This window comes from Copadichromis virginalis, linkage group LG23 (genome assembly GCF_057382275.1).
Source record: "Copadichromis virginalis isolate Kocher_CV1m ecotype Utaka linkage group LG23, C_Virginalis_male_GT1.1, whole genome shotgun sequence".
Lineage (NCBI taxonomy): Eukaryota > Metazoa > Chordata > Actinopteri > Cichliformes > Cichlidae > Copadichromis > Copadichromis virginalis.
The window spans coordinates 26,397,008-26,413,342 of record NC_140639.1 but is presented as its reverse complement, the minus strand read 5'-3'; the positions used below and the strand labels follow the sequence as shown (position 1 = coordinate 26,413,342).

Below are 16,335 nucleotides of genomic sequence, written 5' to 3'. Positions count from 1 at the left end.
GTGTCAGCACTGGCACTAGGAGCCTAGCTTCTGCATTCTGCCAAGCAAATTTGAGAGATGAGATGAGAGATTCAAACTTCAAATGCTGCTCAGTTATAATTTCATTTTGCTGTGGAGGGTGCTGATGTAATGACTGACCTAAGTAGAGAGGTTTTCAGGGTGGAACGCCAGAATTTCACTTTTGCCAGTGCTGAGAGGAAGAAAACTGGAAGACAACCAATCAATTATTGTTGGTAGTGAATCATTCACTCAGGTAGAAGAGGCGGATGTTTTTAGTAGATGAACCAAGAGTGGCATGTATAATGAAAACTGAAGAGGACCAAGGAATGAGGCCTAAGAAACTCCACATACGAGGGGCATGTAAATTATATACAATGATTATCTATAATTGGTTGAATTGAATTCTTCTGGAAATCAGATTAAACAAAGACAAACAGAAGTGGATGAGAGACTTGGTGAGGTTGAAAGAACCTGATAAAATTGTCTGCAAAGGGTGTGTGAACAGAAAGAAGAGCTTACTGGAAGATTCAGTTTGCTATCCACCACCAGTTGAACCCAGGTGCCACATCATCCCCTAGAGACTAGTGGGTCTCAACAATAACTCTCGGCAACAACCGCGAAGGGACTCGAACCCTCAATCTTCTGATCCGAAGTCAGACGCCTTATCCGTTAGGCCACGTGGTCTCACACCTGAAGGTCTTTCACTGCAGCTGACTGAATATCCAAAATCAACCCACCATTATTCGCTCAGCATGGAGAGTTCACAACAACTAATCAGAGGTAAATTAGTCTTTACCTCATCCACCTGGGTACTGGTGGCTTTGTCTAACAGGTGTCCCCACTTAGCCTCACTTCCACTAATATGAGTCATAAAAATGAACTCCGCTGTGTAGTGATGGCCAAATGAAGCTTTCTGAAGCACTGAAGCTTGTATTGAAAAACGGTTCATTACTCGAAGCTTTTCAACACAGTCCTGTTTGGTGACATCTGGTGGCCAAAAATACAAAGAGCAGCTTGAATCCACAAAATAAAACCAACTGCTTCATTACGATTGCCTACTCTACAGAGTGGAGTTTTGTCTGATATTGGGCCGCTGTTGTGTTGCTTTGAACGTGTATTTTTTGGTGGTTAAAAAAATGTGTTTTATTTGTTTAATAAATAGTTTTGACCAGTAAACTCTCAAGGTTCAAGGTTCAAGGTTCTTTATTTGTCACATGCATAGTTATACAAGTATAACACACAATGAAATGTAGCCTGACACGCTCCTCGACATGTGCAATATATATATTGTTTTATATATATATATATATATATATATATATATATATATATTGTTTTATATATATATATATATATATATATATATATATATATATATATATATATATATATATATATATATATATATATATATATATATATGGCTGGGGTCTATCACACCAGGCAAGACCCCAGGTGCAGGCTGTGTAAAGATGCCCCAGAGACTATCCAGCACATAACAGCAGGGTGCAAGATGCTAGCAGGCAAGGCATACATGGAACGCCATAACCAAGTGGCCGGCATAGTGTACAGGAACATCTGTGCCGAGTATAACCTAGAAGTCCCGAGGTCAAAATGGGATGATCCTGTGGGACTTCCAGATACAGACGGACAAAATGGTGGTGGCTAACCAACCGGACATAGTGGTGGTAGACAAACAGAAGAAGACGGCCGTAGTGATCGATGTAGCGGTTCCCAATGACAGCAATATCAGGAAGAAGGAACACGAGAAGCTGGAGAAATACCAAGGGCTCAGAGAAGAGCTCGAGAGGATGTGGAGGGTGAAGGTAACGGTGGTCCCCGTGGTAATCGGAGCACTAGGTGCGGTGACTCCCAAGCTAGGCGAGTGGCTCCAGCAGATCCCGGGAAAAACATCGGAGATCTCTGTCCAGAAGAGCGCAGTCCTGGGAACAGCTAAGATACTGCGCAGGACCCTCAAGCTCCCAGGCCTCTGGTAGAGGACCCGAGCTTGAAGGATAAACCGCCCGCAGGGGCGTGCTGGGTGTTTTATATATATATATATTCACCCAATATACATTGGGTGAATGTGCAGCAGTAGCAGCAAGCAGGTGAATTCTGTACATTAATATGAATAGACATCTGACTATTTTACAGGATAGACAATATAAACATATTTAAAATTAAAGGAATTGAAATGTACATTGTGCCTTGGTTTAGTGTCTGGAAGAGTCCTGTCTCAGTCAATTATAGATGATGTGAGAGGGCGGGTGTGTGTGTTTAGGGCACGGATGGCTTGGGGATAGAAGCTCCTCTTGAGTCTCTCTGTCCTTTCCCGGAAGATGCGGAACCTTCTACCAGATTGCAGAAGTTGGAACAGTTTGTTGCCAGGATGGGACGGGTCCTTCAGTATCTGCGCTGCTCTAGTCCGGCATCTCCTGGTGTAGGTGTCCTGAAGCGGGTAGGTGTCCTTGTTTAAACATGCACCATGGTGTGGTCTTCCTTTGCTTGTGACTTCTTGATGTTAGTAAATACAATAATTGAAAAATACCACGTTACATATTGTGGCATGCAGAGGAAACTTTACAAAGAAGCTCACAGAGAGAGATTGTTATTCAACCCCAAGCTTGTAGGGGGAGCTCTTTATTACAACACACACTGATGCTACACTGTGCTTCGAGGGTCATCAACAGCATAACAGAACTCACCCATGGTTTCATTCATTCTATAAAACAACAACTGTAAGTGCCTTTGAACCACAGTACAAACACAACATTCAGGATAACAGTTAAAAGTAGTGTAACCATAAACAACAAAACAAGAACATCCAAACAGCAGCACACGTCCCAAGGCATGATGGGAGAGAACTAGCCGCTCCCCCAACACGCCACAATATAATATATACATATAATAATGTACAACACATTATGGAGTATGCTTCTGCCCTGAGGTCCTGCCTCCATGCACTTATGCAATTAATCGCTAGACAGGTGTATTTATAAATAATATTATATTAGGGAAATTTTCCCAGACATATTTTTGACCTGTGGGTAGAATTGATTGTGAAATGGAAAGGAAAAATGCTTATGAAATTGCAAATTAAAAACATGATGCATTTAAGGTAACCCTTTTTCATTTTTATTTAAAAAGAGAATTTGTTCTAATGTGCGATGGCCGAACCTGTTCCTTTTGGTGGAGATCATTTATCCTGCCTTAAGGAAAATCCCTTCACATGGCCCAGAGGAGGCTGGAGTGCAGAGAAACTGGTAGAGATGCAGTTTTACAGTCTACCTGGGCCCCACAAACTATCAGCTAAAGAGAATAAATAAATTCAATTGCTGCACATTTGGCAGACTAACATTTTCAGATTAATTAAACAATAAAATATATATTTTTACAACATTACATGTAAAGAGTCAAGTGGAAGTTTTTCTAAAGTTATTTAATGATATTTATATTATGGAGGCAGATTTTTGACATTTTATCTTTTTCCCATTTTCAGATATAATAAACACGCACAAAACAAAAGTAAACGGCCAGAACACAAAGCTGTAAAACCCACCCGATTGACAAAAATCAACTCAAAATTCTCCCACACAACAGAACCTCCTCTATTCCTCGCTGGCTCCAAATCTCTCAGTGGAATGATCAGTGGTTCGCTATCTGTCACCATCAAAACACTCCACAAATCCCGTGAATGATTCGCTTCCTTATAAACCATTGAATCAGATACCGAAGCAGTTAGGTTCTAAATGAAGCTTCGGACGTCACCGATCACGTGACTCTGGCCAAACGAATCAAGCTTCGACACAGTGCTTCTGAAGCAGTGTGTTGATTTTTTTGACACACGCACCGGAGCTTCAGCTTCAAGCGGGCCATCACTACCGCTGTGTATTTGTGCTGTTGTTGCCTTTTGGAGCCAATTTAATGACTAAAATTACAGCTTGCTGTATGGTACAGAGGATCCAAGTTGTTTGTGCTGCACTTTCACTGAGTGAAATTCTATTAACCTTGCTTTGTAGCTAATTAGACAATATGCATGAGGTTTTGGTTTCAGCTAAAAATTCAGGTGTTTAGTTTGTGTTTTTCATGTGAGTTAACTTAAGGTGATGCAGAAGTTGACTTTGAATGTGAAAACTGGCAGTTTACATGAAGACATTCACCAGTGTGTGAATGTGTGTGTGAATGGGTGGATGACAGGTTGTGTAAAGCGCTTTGGGGTCCTTAGGGACTAGAAAAGCGCTATACAAATACAGGCCATTTACCATTTACCATTTACCAAGATATCTAGTTAGCACAATGTTAACTCATCTGCTGTTTTCCAGCCAGTAGAAGCAATCCTGTAGCTGCTACATATGGACTAGAATTTTTTTAATAACAGTTTATTCAAGTAGTTTATTCAAATGTTACGGCTGTATCTCTAACTCTGACTTTGACGTAAAACATTTGCCATATTTGAATAGTAAGTGACTGAAAGAAAACCGGACCAGGCCAAAATGTGTCTGCTATCTTGAAATTGGTGCAATAGACCTCAAGGTGATGTATAGTTTGCACACAGTCAGAAAAATTACTACAAAGAGAAAAATGGCTATGGTTAGACTTAAAGTGTCTTTAATATGGATGGTGCTTGTTATAACAACATTTTTCAGATCAGATGTAGAACCTGGATGTAAAGCTGACTTGTTTTTGTGAAATGTCATTTTGTAGCTACAGAGTGTTGCAGAGACATGAAGGAAAAATCATTTCCTCTGCGCTCCAGGCGACCTTCACAAATCACCTGAGTGGCTTGATTGCAGCCATAACTCAGCGTAATGCCAGCACTGTAACGCTCGCAGCAGCCCTGACCCTCACAAAACATTTTCCTCCCGGCCTTATCTGTGTTTATGACACTTTGCCTGCCGCTGTGTGAACAACAAAATGAGCCAGATGGGACTGACTGAGGATCTGTCCAGATTACCACGCCACCTCAACACAGCGGCAGCCAGAAAACTGGATCGGCACGGACAGGATGGCTTTCCATGAAGAGCTGGACAAACCTCAGCGTGCAACAAGCTGTCTCTATAGCTTATTATAGATACACGATGATACACGTTTGATACACAATGTGTTTGTTTGATACACAGTGTGTCTATTCCATCAGTTTTTGTAGTTTATTTAAATCATCTCTGGGTGTTTTTGCTACTACAAATCCATCAGTGCATGTCATGTTAAAGCTTTAATCCTCCTATCAGCAATTTATCAACAAAATGTTCACAAGAAAGACATTTTCATGAGGACGTATGATGAATGACTGTCTTCTAGCACCACCTTAAGGCCACAACTTTTACCTGTTCTACCGTCACAAGTTTCTTCACTTCCAATTTCATAGCCAGAGATCCATAAAACAGCCACAAAATAAAAACAGACAAATGCACACCAAGAAGCTAACAACAGTCAAGGAAAATTATACGTGACTGATGGTGCACAATGACCTCCACAAGAATCCAAAAACTCCACAAAAAAAGATTACTAACAAACCTCAAATGTGTATAATGATCCTTCAGCAACGCAAAATGACTCCACAAAGGGCCAAACTAATGATAGCTTGCTACAAAATGATCCCTAAATGATGCAAAATAACCACGAAAACATAGCAATCACGCTTAACATTTACAAAAAAGACACATAATGACCACAAAGAGATGCAAAACAATTACAGAGGAATAAAAAAGCCATGAAAAGACCCGATAACACACAGTGGCACAAGAAAATCCCCAAAGGGCATAAAATAACTCAAAAAGATACAACAAAGGGATAAAGAACAACAACAAACGTGACACTAAAGAACAAAAACAGACCGAAAATGATCCGGAAGAATTACAAAAAGAAAGATGACAACCACAAAGAGAAGATTATGCCAAAATTATCAAAAAATTATGCAAACACACCACAAAGAGAAAAACAAATCCATCACAAAAGCCACAAAAAGCTAAAAAAAAATCTCAAGAAAACCCCCCAAAAATGATGGCAAAGATTTACAATGTGAAAGAACAGATACAAAATCACTTCAAAGGATCAGACTGATGCTAAAATGAAAGAAAAAGAAACCAGAATTACATCAAAAAGATGGAAAAGATTCACAGTCTGCAAAGATATCAAAAGGTAACATAAAAACATACCACAAGAAGCAACTGTAAAAAAATGTTACACCACAGTTACAAAAAAATCCACACAAAAAGACTGAGACAAAAATAAAACTAGCCACAAAAAGCTGCAAAACAACCGCTGAAAGACCCTTAATGGTAGAAAATGATTACAGCAAGTTATCAAATAATCACAAAGAATGAAACAGTCAACCCAGAGAAATAGAAAACAATTGCCAAAAGGAGACACAATCAATCCCAAAGACACAAAATGACCACAAAAAGTGCAAAACAACAGCCATATATTCTAAAATAAAACTTTTAATGAACATAAAAAAGACGTAAAACAGTCACATGGAGATGGAGAAAAGATGCCGAGTCCCGACAAACAAAAATAAAATAAAAGAATACCAGGGGCACAAAAAACAAACCCAAGAAAGAGTAACTAAGTAAAAGTAACATTTATTAAAAAGCACGTTTTAAGACAGGAATCTGTTACAAAGTGCTTTACAGGAATAATATAAAAACATAAAGACACAAAACAATCTGAAATGAATTTAAAATGGAAAAAAGAGACGTAGCCACAAACAACCACAAAACACAGAAGAAAATAAAAAGTAAAACTGCTTTTAAAAAACTGTAAATTGTCAGGAAACATCGCTGAACTGATGCAAAAAAGCCACATAGTGCAGAGTTTACTGTGGAAAAAGTGAAGTGAAAACATTAGGGTTTTTTTTTTAACTTCCTTACTTATTTACTCATTTATTTATTTTTAGGAAAAACTTTCAACATAAAGTCATCTAAAGTGTGGGGAAAACTACATGCAGCTGACAGACTGAGAGCTGACTGCCTGCTGCTTGGATTGCTCGTCAAAGAAACTGATGTTTGTGGCTCACACTGCCCTCCAGAGGTGACAACCAGGAATTACAGCCTTTACTTTAAGTTTGTACTAGAGCAAAAGATGTCATTTACGGAGCATTATAATCAGGCGTTTGAGCTCAGATGTCAGAGGCTGTCTGCTGTAAACATATCAGATCCCAGAAAGTAAAAACTAATTTAAAAACTACAAATAACTGATATCCTTCAGGGAAAAACTTAAACCTTTAGCTTAATTGTGTGTTAATCCCACGTTCTGGTTGGCTGCCAGGCTGTGACTCAGCGGCCTGATGAAGCCCAATGGGAGGTGCTGACCATAGACTCCTCAGCTTTTTACACAACACCGTCTCCTGGGAGGAAAAATGCTACTAAACACTGGAGAGAGACAGAGAGAAAGAGGCTGATCTGCTGAGGGTTTGCTCTCATTCTATAGACCAGACACTGGGATAAAAACAGTGTCAGCAGCCGAAGAATGCATTACAGTATCTGACATACTTTCACCTGGTCGTGCACATGTGTAAATCATCACAGGGACACGCTGAGGACGTTTAACACCTTCCTTCCTGGATTTAATGTCTTAGATCATAAATCAATGTAGAATAAAACATATAAAACTACCAAATGATGGATTATATGGACACGCATATGACTGAATAAAGGCTAATTCTTTGCTTTAACTCTAGTGGGCGAGGATCCGTATATGAGAACCTACATGGACATCTAACTTGGTCTCCCCATGCCTCACTGTGATGTTGTAGATTTAAGGTCATAAAACTGATTAGTAGTTTTTATAATACTTAAATTACATATACTGCATATATAAAGTTGTAAAATGATTTAGCAGAGGCAGGGACGAGTAGACAAGAGACAAACTATTTGCAAGGAGTTTAAAGGATGTTAAAGATGGAGCTGCCAGGCAGAAGGAAAAGAGGAAGATTCATGAATGTAATGAAGGAGGACATGGAGAAGACAAGAGGAAGGAAATTAAATTTTTTTCCAAAGTTTAATAATAAAATTTTATTTTATTAGTGTTGAATTATATATTTTTTATATCTAATTTACAAAACCTTTGTTTGGCCCTCATTTAACTCCATACAAGTCAAGGTAAGTATTAACAACATTCGTCCCAGACTGCTTTTACAGACTGTTGTTAAAAGAAGAGGGGATGCTACACATGACCTGTCATTACATTTAATATGAGCTAATATTAGTTTTAAAACAGCACATTGTCTCAGTTTAAAAATGGTAGTTTTCAGATTTTCTTGTGAATAAAATATGAATTTGTGAGATCTAAATATTTTTTCATTCAATTTTTTTTTTAATTTACACAAGGGTTGTAAATAAAAGCAATGACATCAACACTGTGGCTTGAAAAACTATGATTCTGTTAGTAGCCTATTACTAATAGAGAGGATTATTGATTATTGATACAGTTTCTACATGATACAGTTGACTTGTCGAGTTCCACCTTCTTGTGGATTATTAATGATATTGTATGTAAAGCTAGAAGAGTGAACAATAGCTGATCTTGCTCAGTAGTTGTTCCCAAGACATGACTGGAAAGGTAATCATTGTTCAGCAAGTGAACCACACTCATGCTCAGCTGCTTCTCCTCAAACACAAAGACAGACTTAGCATCTGAATGATGCACAGCCACCACGGGACAACCCCAAAGTCAGACACCTTATATATTAGTTTACTTACTAGCACCTTTGGACTAACCAAAAACACCAGACAAGGCTTGAGAAGTTGGCTGTTGTTGGTGCACGACTACTGGGACACGCTATGAAGAAGCTTCTTGGATGAGACGTGAAACTTCATCAGCAAATTTAAAGAAGGCCAGTCGCTTTCTTTCCAAGCTAATGAACCTACTTTGACTTCGAGTACTGTGAATCTGCATAGATGTAACCTTCTACTCCCTGAAATAACTGAGCCCAAGTATTTCAGAAAAATATCCAAAAAAATATGGGATGAAAACAGGCTAGCATTTTGATTTTCTTGATCTAAAGTATGAGTCAAAACCACAGATTGCTCAACATTATGACTTGGTATGTCTCAGGAGGACGTCTCACTCTGACAGCAAAAGGCAGACAGATTTTTAAAAAAAATGAAGACAGAGAGAGACATGATTGATGGTGCTGCCTCGCCAGACCCTGTGAGTCCGGTTTCCAGCATGTTTGGCCGATTCTCGGCTAGCTTCTTTGCACAGAGTTTCAGTGTTTGAAGCGAACAATGAAACAGTCTGTCGACGTCCGCGTGAGGAGTGTATTTATCATCAAACAAAGACACGGTTTATCATGTAATAAACGGCTCTGTTCTCCATTACTGGAAACATCGGGCGCTGGAGGAAGTCATCTGGGGAATTCAGCACATTGTAGAGATGACTGCCTCATAATATCATCTGCACAAATCACACCTGTTTTTTCATGGTGATTATAAACGCCTGTGTGAAGGTTTGTTTTACAGCTAAACGGAGAAAAATGTGACTCGGCCTACTCCATCCAGTGACCTTGAATACTACGCCGTAATCTCACAGGACTATTCAAACAATCCATTAAAAGTGTGAACTGAAGGATGTTACATCTTTTATTTTGTTGCTTTCCTTTACAATTTCTGAATCTTGTTTTCTTTAAATTGAGGAAATATTCTTGTAGGAGCAATTTTTTGGTTTGAATTCAAGGACCACCCTTTAATAGTTAATCCTGACTCTAAAGCAAGAGCTCCAGATGTGATTGACCATGTGCTCTAATGTAGAAGGATTCTAACTTTGGTTGAACAGACAAAAGCCCCCATTACACATGGCTGCAGCCACAGAAATGGACAGCTGGAGACCCTCCACCTGTGGTGCATGTGTAGTTGTTGCTACATCAGCTACATGGAAGTCCGTACTTGAAAACTGTATTGAATGCAGAAGTGCTTGACTGACTTACAGGGGGCACAAAACAATGTTTGTACTTAGGCAGTGTAGCCCACACAAGCAGAAACTACAAGATGTTAGTTAGTTAAATACTAGCACTTATTATTTAATTATCTATGCAATCATTTTGTGGATAGTTTACCAGTCTGCTTATTTTTATACTAGAGCCATCGGAGCTAACTGGCCTCATGGATCCAGGTAAAAATGTAACTTTTTCCAGCATTAACCACCAAAATCACTGTGCAAGTTTTGATTTAATGCAGGTAAACTACCTGTTTAGGGATCAAATACATCTTTGAAGAACTGCTGCTGGCTTTGAACCAAAAGTGAGATATTAAAAAGGTTATTTCACACTTTAATCCACATAACCAGAAACAAGAGATTTTTATTTTAATTTAATCCTGGCTAAAACAAAATACCAACAGTCAAAACTATCCTTTTGTCAAGCAACTGTCAAAAACATACATTTCTGTAGTAGATAGTAATTTAATTTCTTATCTATTACTTTTGGCCATTGGTGAGGTCTTCAGGAGAAAAGCTTCAAAACTTAAAATATAACTAAATGAGAGTTAATCTAGAACATTACCTGACCTGCGGCAGGTTAGCTCTATAGCACACGTTACCATAGCAATATACCCCAGTAAGAAGGTAGTACTCAAAACCTTGGTTGACCTTGAATTGACCTGGACAGGATAAGATGAAACCCTGCTTTGCTTTACAGGTATGAGAAGCTTTCATAGTTAGGTGTTGTAATCTGTCTGGTTTGCCTGACCTTTGGTTCCTTGTAGCGCCAACAATCTGTTGTTGCTGGGAGGTCATTGTAGGAGCGTAACCTTAGAAATGGTTACCCATTGTTTGGAGCTGTTGGCCTAAATGGCAGAACACAAAACTACTATCAGTTACACATCTAATGTTCTGGACTGTTTTGCACTTCTGACATATCTTCATATAAAGATGTGTAGGTGTGGTGCAAGTTTTGTTGACACTATAAGCTTTCTGTTTTAAGCTTGCTATCCAAGTGCTATCCAACTAATCATGCTTGGTTGGATGCAGCTAAGCCATTTTTGCAGAGATCATTGCTGGAATATAATGAAATTATGACCTTGATATGAAGATATGGGACAAGCCCGTTGGTACCATAAGCTTTGTGGTTTTCACTTGTAGTCTGAGTGCTATGGACCAATCACTGTTGGTTGCATGCAAGAAATCAAGTAATGTTCAAGAACACAATTATTAACAGAAGATTTATATATTTGTTACGTCCCAACGATGAAGGTCGAGGGGTGTGTGTGGGGACTGGTGACAAATAGGTCCAGAATGAAAGGAAAACAGACAGAGGTTTTTAGTAAATAAAATAGTTTTTATTATAGAAAATCTTAACGTAAAGAGCTAGCAACGCCGTTTTACCAACAACGCTACAAAAAAAGAAAAAAGGTCACAACAACAAGGAACCCAACAACCTAACAAAAAAACTCCACACCATGAAGAGGCACTTCCGGGGGCTCTTACTGGGCTATACTCCCCACTGCTTCCACAACTACACACCATAGGATCTCTTCCGACACCTAGGACACAATCTGTAGACACCAGAGAAAACCACCCTCCCACATCCAGTTCATCCCCAGCTTATATGACCTCAGAGAGGTGACTGCTGACTGGGCCCAGGTGGTAAATGAGGCCAATGAACAGCAGCTGTGTCCTGGGGAGAGAGAAGAGTGAGAGAGAGGTCGTGTCCAAATTCATGGGCTGCATCCTCCTGAGGCCGCATTTGTAGACCGATTACGTCACAGCGACGCACCGAAGGCTGTCCAAATTCGTAGACTCCTCCGAATGCAGCTGACAAATGCGTCCTCCTTTTCCCCGAATTTGAAGGATGGGTCGGGTGTGTCCTTCGTGGCCCACCATATCCCAGAATTCATAGCGCGGCCCAGCCAAACTCCAGTTTCCAACAATGGCGACCGCTACTAAGTTTTAAAATTACTCATCCTAATCTTTCTGCGTCACAAAATAAACTTTTAACATATTTTCAGGCGAGAAAGTAGCTGTGTAAACATCAAATATCTGCTCGGTTTATCAAGATATCCCATATTTGCAAAAGTGCGTCGACGTTTTCGGAGACGTCTGCTACCCACCAGCTCGATAGCTAGCCGGGAGCTCGAGGGTTACTGATGCGGCCGAGAACGGCACAACTCCCGGCACATCATTTTCAGATCACCGCGGACTTTCGCTGCTCGGGTTAAACGTAATATATAAGTCACTTAGACAACCTAAAAATGTTATTGTTGGGCTTTTTTCAGTGTTTTGTTTGTTTGTGAGTAAATCGGTTTGGCTGAGATTAAAATTATTAGATTAGATTAGATAAAATAAAACTTTATTAATTCCCCAGGTGGGTTCCTTCTTGGTTTTTACACAGCTGACTAAACGTCAAACAGAAAACTGATTAAACAGAAGTATGAGACGGTCGAGAATTACTCGTTACTTGAAAAAAGTAATCGGATTACAGTATTACTGCCCATCTCTGCTCAAGAAGCAATCCCACAGTTTAACCTGGAGGCCAAGACTAGTTGCACGTGATGGGACTTAAACGCCAGTGTCCTGTTATATTTTAGATAGCAAGGAGCAGACGGCTGAGTTCATTAAACTCCACCGAGACAGCGGCGACGCTAATCAGAAGGCTAGACCGTCCAATTTCACGGCCGTTTACTTCCGGCCTACCCGACCTTCTGAGGACCCGGCCCACGTAGACCACGAAGGCCGGGTCCTCAGGAGGATGCAGCCCATGAATTTGGACACGACCAGAGACAGAGGGGTGGAGCAAGAGAAGAGGAGGCGGAGAGAGACCACACCCCGATCTGTGGGCAATTATGGCTCAAGAGTTGGGAGTTCGCCTTGTAATCGTGGTGGTCAGATGTGTAAAGCGCTTTGGGGTCCTTAGGGACTAGAAAGGCACTATACAAATACAGGCCATTTACCATTTACCCCCACAAGGGCAATTTCAAAAAGAGGCCCTGCTAGGGCCGTAACAATATTGCTGAGCAAAAGAGATGTTTTTAGCAAACAGCTTCTCTCAAGAGCAGTGTTGGTCAAGTTACTTGAAAAAAGTAATCAGTAACTAATTACTGATTACTTCCCTAAAAAAGTAATCCCGTTACTTTACTGATTACTTATTTTCAAAAGTAATTAATTACTTAGTTACTTAGTTACTTTTTATAAACACAATTTACAACCTGAAGAGGTGATAAAGCGATAGATCTTTCAGCCCAATTCTACTTTTTCTACATAATCCATCATACAAAATGTAATCAAATGGAAAAGTCTCTTTTTAAAACTTGTTTTATTAGTTTTAATGTTTTAACTTTATGCATCAAGCAAAAATTTAATTAAATTTTATATGCAATATTCTCTGACTTGAATAAATTAGTTTAATATTTAAACCTATTTTCTACACATTCCAGCACATAAAATTAAATATTTTTTGTGTTTACACTCAGTCTTTCAAATAGATGCAAGTAAAACACAGCAGAAAATAAAGTCAAAGACTAGCGGTCCTGTTGCTCTATTTTCACCTGTAAAGCAGGAGTGGGGTAGGCGGAGGTTTACCCTGGTGCAGGTGTGCCGCAGCGGTCAGTGAAAGAATCCGCGAGTTTCTCTGTGAGTTTCCCATTACGTGGTAGCACACTCGGTGCTTGCTTGGAAGTTTAGGGGTTTTTTCACTGTAAAAAGAAGTTTTCTTCCCACGCACAACAGACGCTAATGTTTTTGTCACTTTTTATGGAATCAAACTTAAAGTAAGGTCAGTACTTCCACGCTTTAAATGCTGCACGCTCATACTCTCTCCCGCACTCTATATATTATCCATTGTTGATCTGCACACAGCTGTTGTCACGAACGGCGCACTCGCTTACGTCACTGTCATGAGACGCTCTCGCAAAAAAATCACGGTTTTAGTAACGCAGTAACGCAGCATTCCTACGGGAAAGTAACGGTAATCTAATTACCGTTTTTGCAATAGTAATCCCTTACTTTACTCGTTACTTGAAAAAAGTAATCGGATTACAGTAACGCGTTACAAGTAACGCGTTACTGCCCATCTCTGCTCAAGAAGCAATCCCACAGTTTAACCTGGAGGCCAAGACTAGTTGCACGTGATGGGACTTAAACCCTCAACCACCAGATCCAAACGCAGACGCCTAGACAACTTGGAGTCATTTAGAGGTTTTAGATTTCTAGTCTAGATGACTGAACTGATCTTTTAACTAATTACTATAAAAATATGTTGCAGCAGGAATATGCACCACAAGGCAAGGTTTTCAGTACTAAAAGGTTGGTTACCTTCATCCAGTATAATCGCCATAGTAATGTGTGCTGCAGACCTAACCTACTCAAGACTATGGTTTGCTGTTGAACCTTTTGCTCTCATAGTGTACTATGTGTAACCTCTTTGTGTATTTCTAATATTATAGTTTTATGCTGCAAACACACATGTTCATATTTGTAACTGCTCAGACACCATCAGCACCACCTCTGTGATCTGAACACAGTCATAGCTAGATTGGGAGACCACGGGTAACTTGCAGTCACAAGTGCAATGGTGGGAAAATTAATCTACTTCAATGCATGTCCTTCTGTGGGCCAGTTAGCGCACACGGTTAGAGCATGGTACTGATCATGCCAAGGTCACGTGGTCAACCCCCATACTGGCAACAACTTCACTACCTTAGCTGTAAGGTAGTTAAGTTAGCATTAAATTAATGACAAGTAGTTTCTTATCTGCTTAGAATAAAAATGATAGTGTTTATATTTCTAACACTGCAACTCTGTGGACAGTTTTCCCTGCACTGCAAACATTTACTGTATGTTATTGAAACAATCACCATTTTAATAAGAATTAGCTTTTGACACAGAACACTGACCAATAATCGATTATTGACTGCGTTGTAAATCTGAAAAATGTCTGTCACAGCTGGATCTTGGAGAAAATGTGAATACTTGAATGAATATGAGGCTGAAATAACTTTAAGAATCTAAAACTTTACTAAAAATATTTTTAAACGAGTTTTTATATGGAGCTTCAGATTCCCTTACCCTGACATTGGCAATCAGGACAGGTGGTCACATGAAGGTGGTTATCAAATCAATAAGTTAACCCAGGGTTTCCCAATGTACCTTTGAGCACAATCACAGCAGCTGATTTTGCAAAATAAGATAACAGTATAATATTAGACAATGTAAAATGGTTATATACAGGGTATATAGCCAAAACAGCGGTGCGAGTGGAGAGGAAAAGCACTGTATTGATGTATGACAGCCTTAAAAGTGTCGAGAAGGAAGATACCAACAAGATCTGTTGTGGAAATGAGATCTGGATGAACTGGATGAGACACCATGTGATGGTATTAAAATATATAATGTTTTCCAGCATTACACTAAGCACTTCACACTGAGTAGTCTCGAACACAAACGCTTCTCACTTTGTGGTAAAAGAAATGATCGTGATATGAAGACATGTAGGTATAGGATAAGGGAATTTGACAACAATTTTATTAATGAGGAAAAGAACTGGATTTTCATTCAAATGGTTCAGTTGCAGCAGGAGGAGAGGAGTCAGAGAGAAACTCAATTTATTGAAGAGAACCTCCAAGCACTAGCAAGCAAGGTAAGTTCGCAATATTGTGTTAGCCTGATAAGTGACTCACAGCCGGTTTTTTGGTAACTTAGGTAGTCTGAGTTACCAAAAAAGTCTGAGAAATCATGTTTGTCCTTGTAGAAATTTATATGGGTCAATTTAGAAACCAGCAATTGCTTCAGCCTGATGCTCAGCTCGACGTCCTTCCAGCTGCACTTGTTCTTGACTGCCTCCCTATTTTCCTTAATAGTAAAGTAGATCAATTTAAATACCTTGCATCAACTATCTAAAACAACTTGTAGAAGAGACAAGAGGAAGAGCTGAAGGTGACGGAGTTGAAGAGATGGAAAAGATCAGAAATTCTTCACAGTGTTCGGAAGACATGGCAGGGAAAAGCAGAGTGAGCACAACAGGTACAGCTAACTTAAGCCATCATCAATATGGTTAATTCCATGCTAACTTAACTGCTTTATCACTAAGGCAGTTAAGTTATTGCCAGTATTTGAGGTGAACCCATGAACTTAGTCTTTTGGACACCATTTACTAACCATCTGACCTAACTGACCTGAAAACCTGCAGAGCGCACAGCCAATTACTTCGAAGGAAAGAGTCAAAACTTATCATGTAGAGAAATACAATGCTCAAGCATTGTATTTCTCTACATGATAAGTAACGTTACAGTTAAGCAAGTGGGTTGCAGATACCGTCATAAGTTAATTTTAACTTAAGGCAATTAAGTTAGTGTTAACCCAACTACCTTATTGCCAGTATGGGAGTTGATCCCATGACCTTGGTCT

The 16,335-nt window shown here is 39.5% G+C and overlaps 1 non-coding gene across 1 annotated transcript; it reads right to left on the bottom strand.

Moving 5' to 3' along the window:
* Positions 1 to 611: 611 nt before the first annotated feature.
* trnar-ucg (transfer RNA arginine (anticodon UCG)) lies at positions 612 to 684 on the bottom strand. Its single transcript has one exon. It is a non-coding gene; the product is annotated as a tRNA-Arg (tRNA).
* Between the last annotated feature and the right edge of the window lie 15,651 nt (positions 685 to 16,335).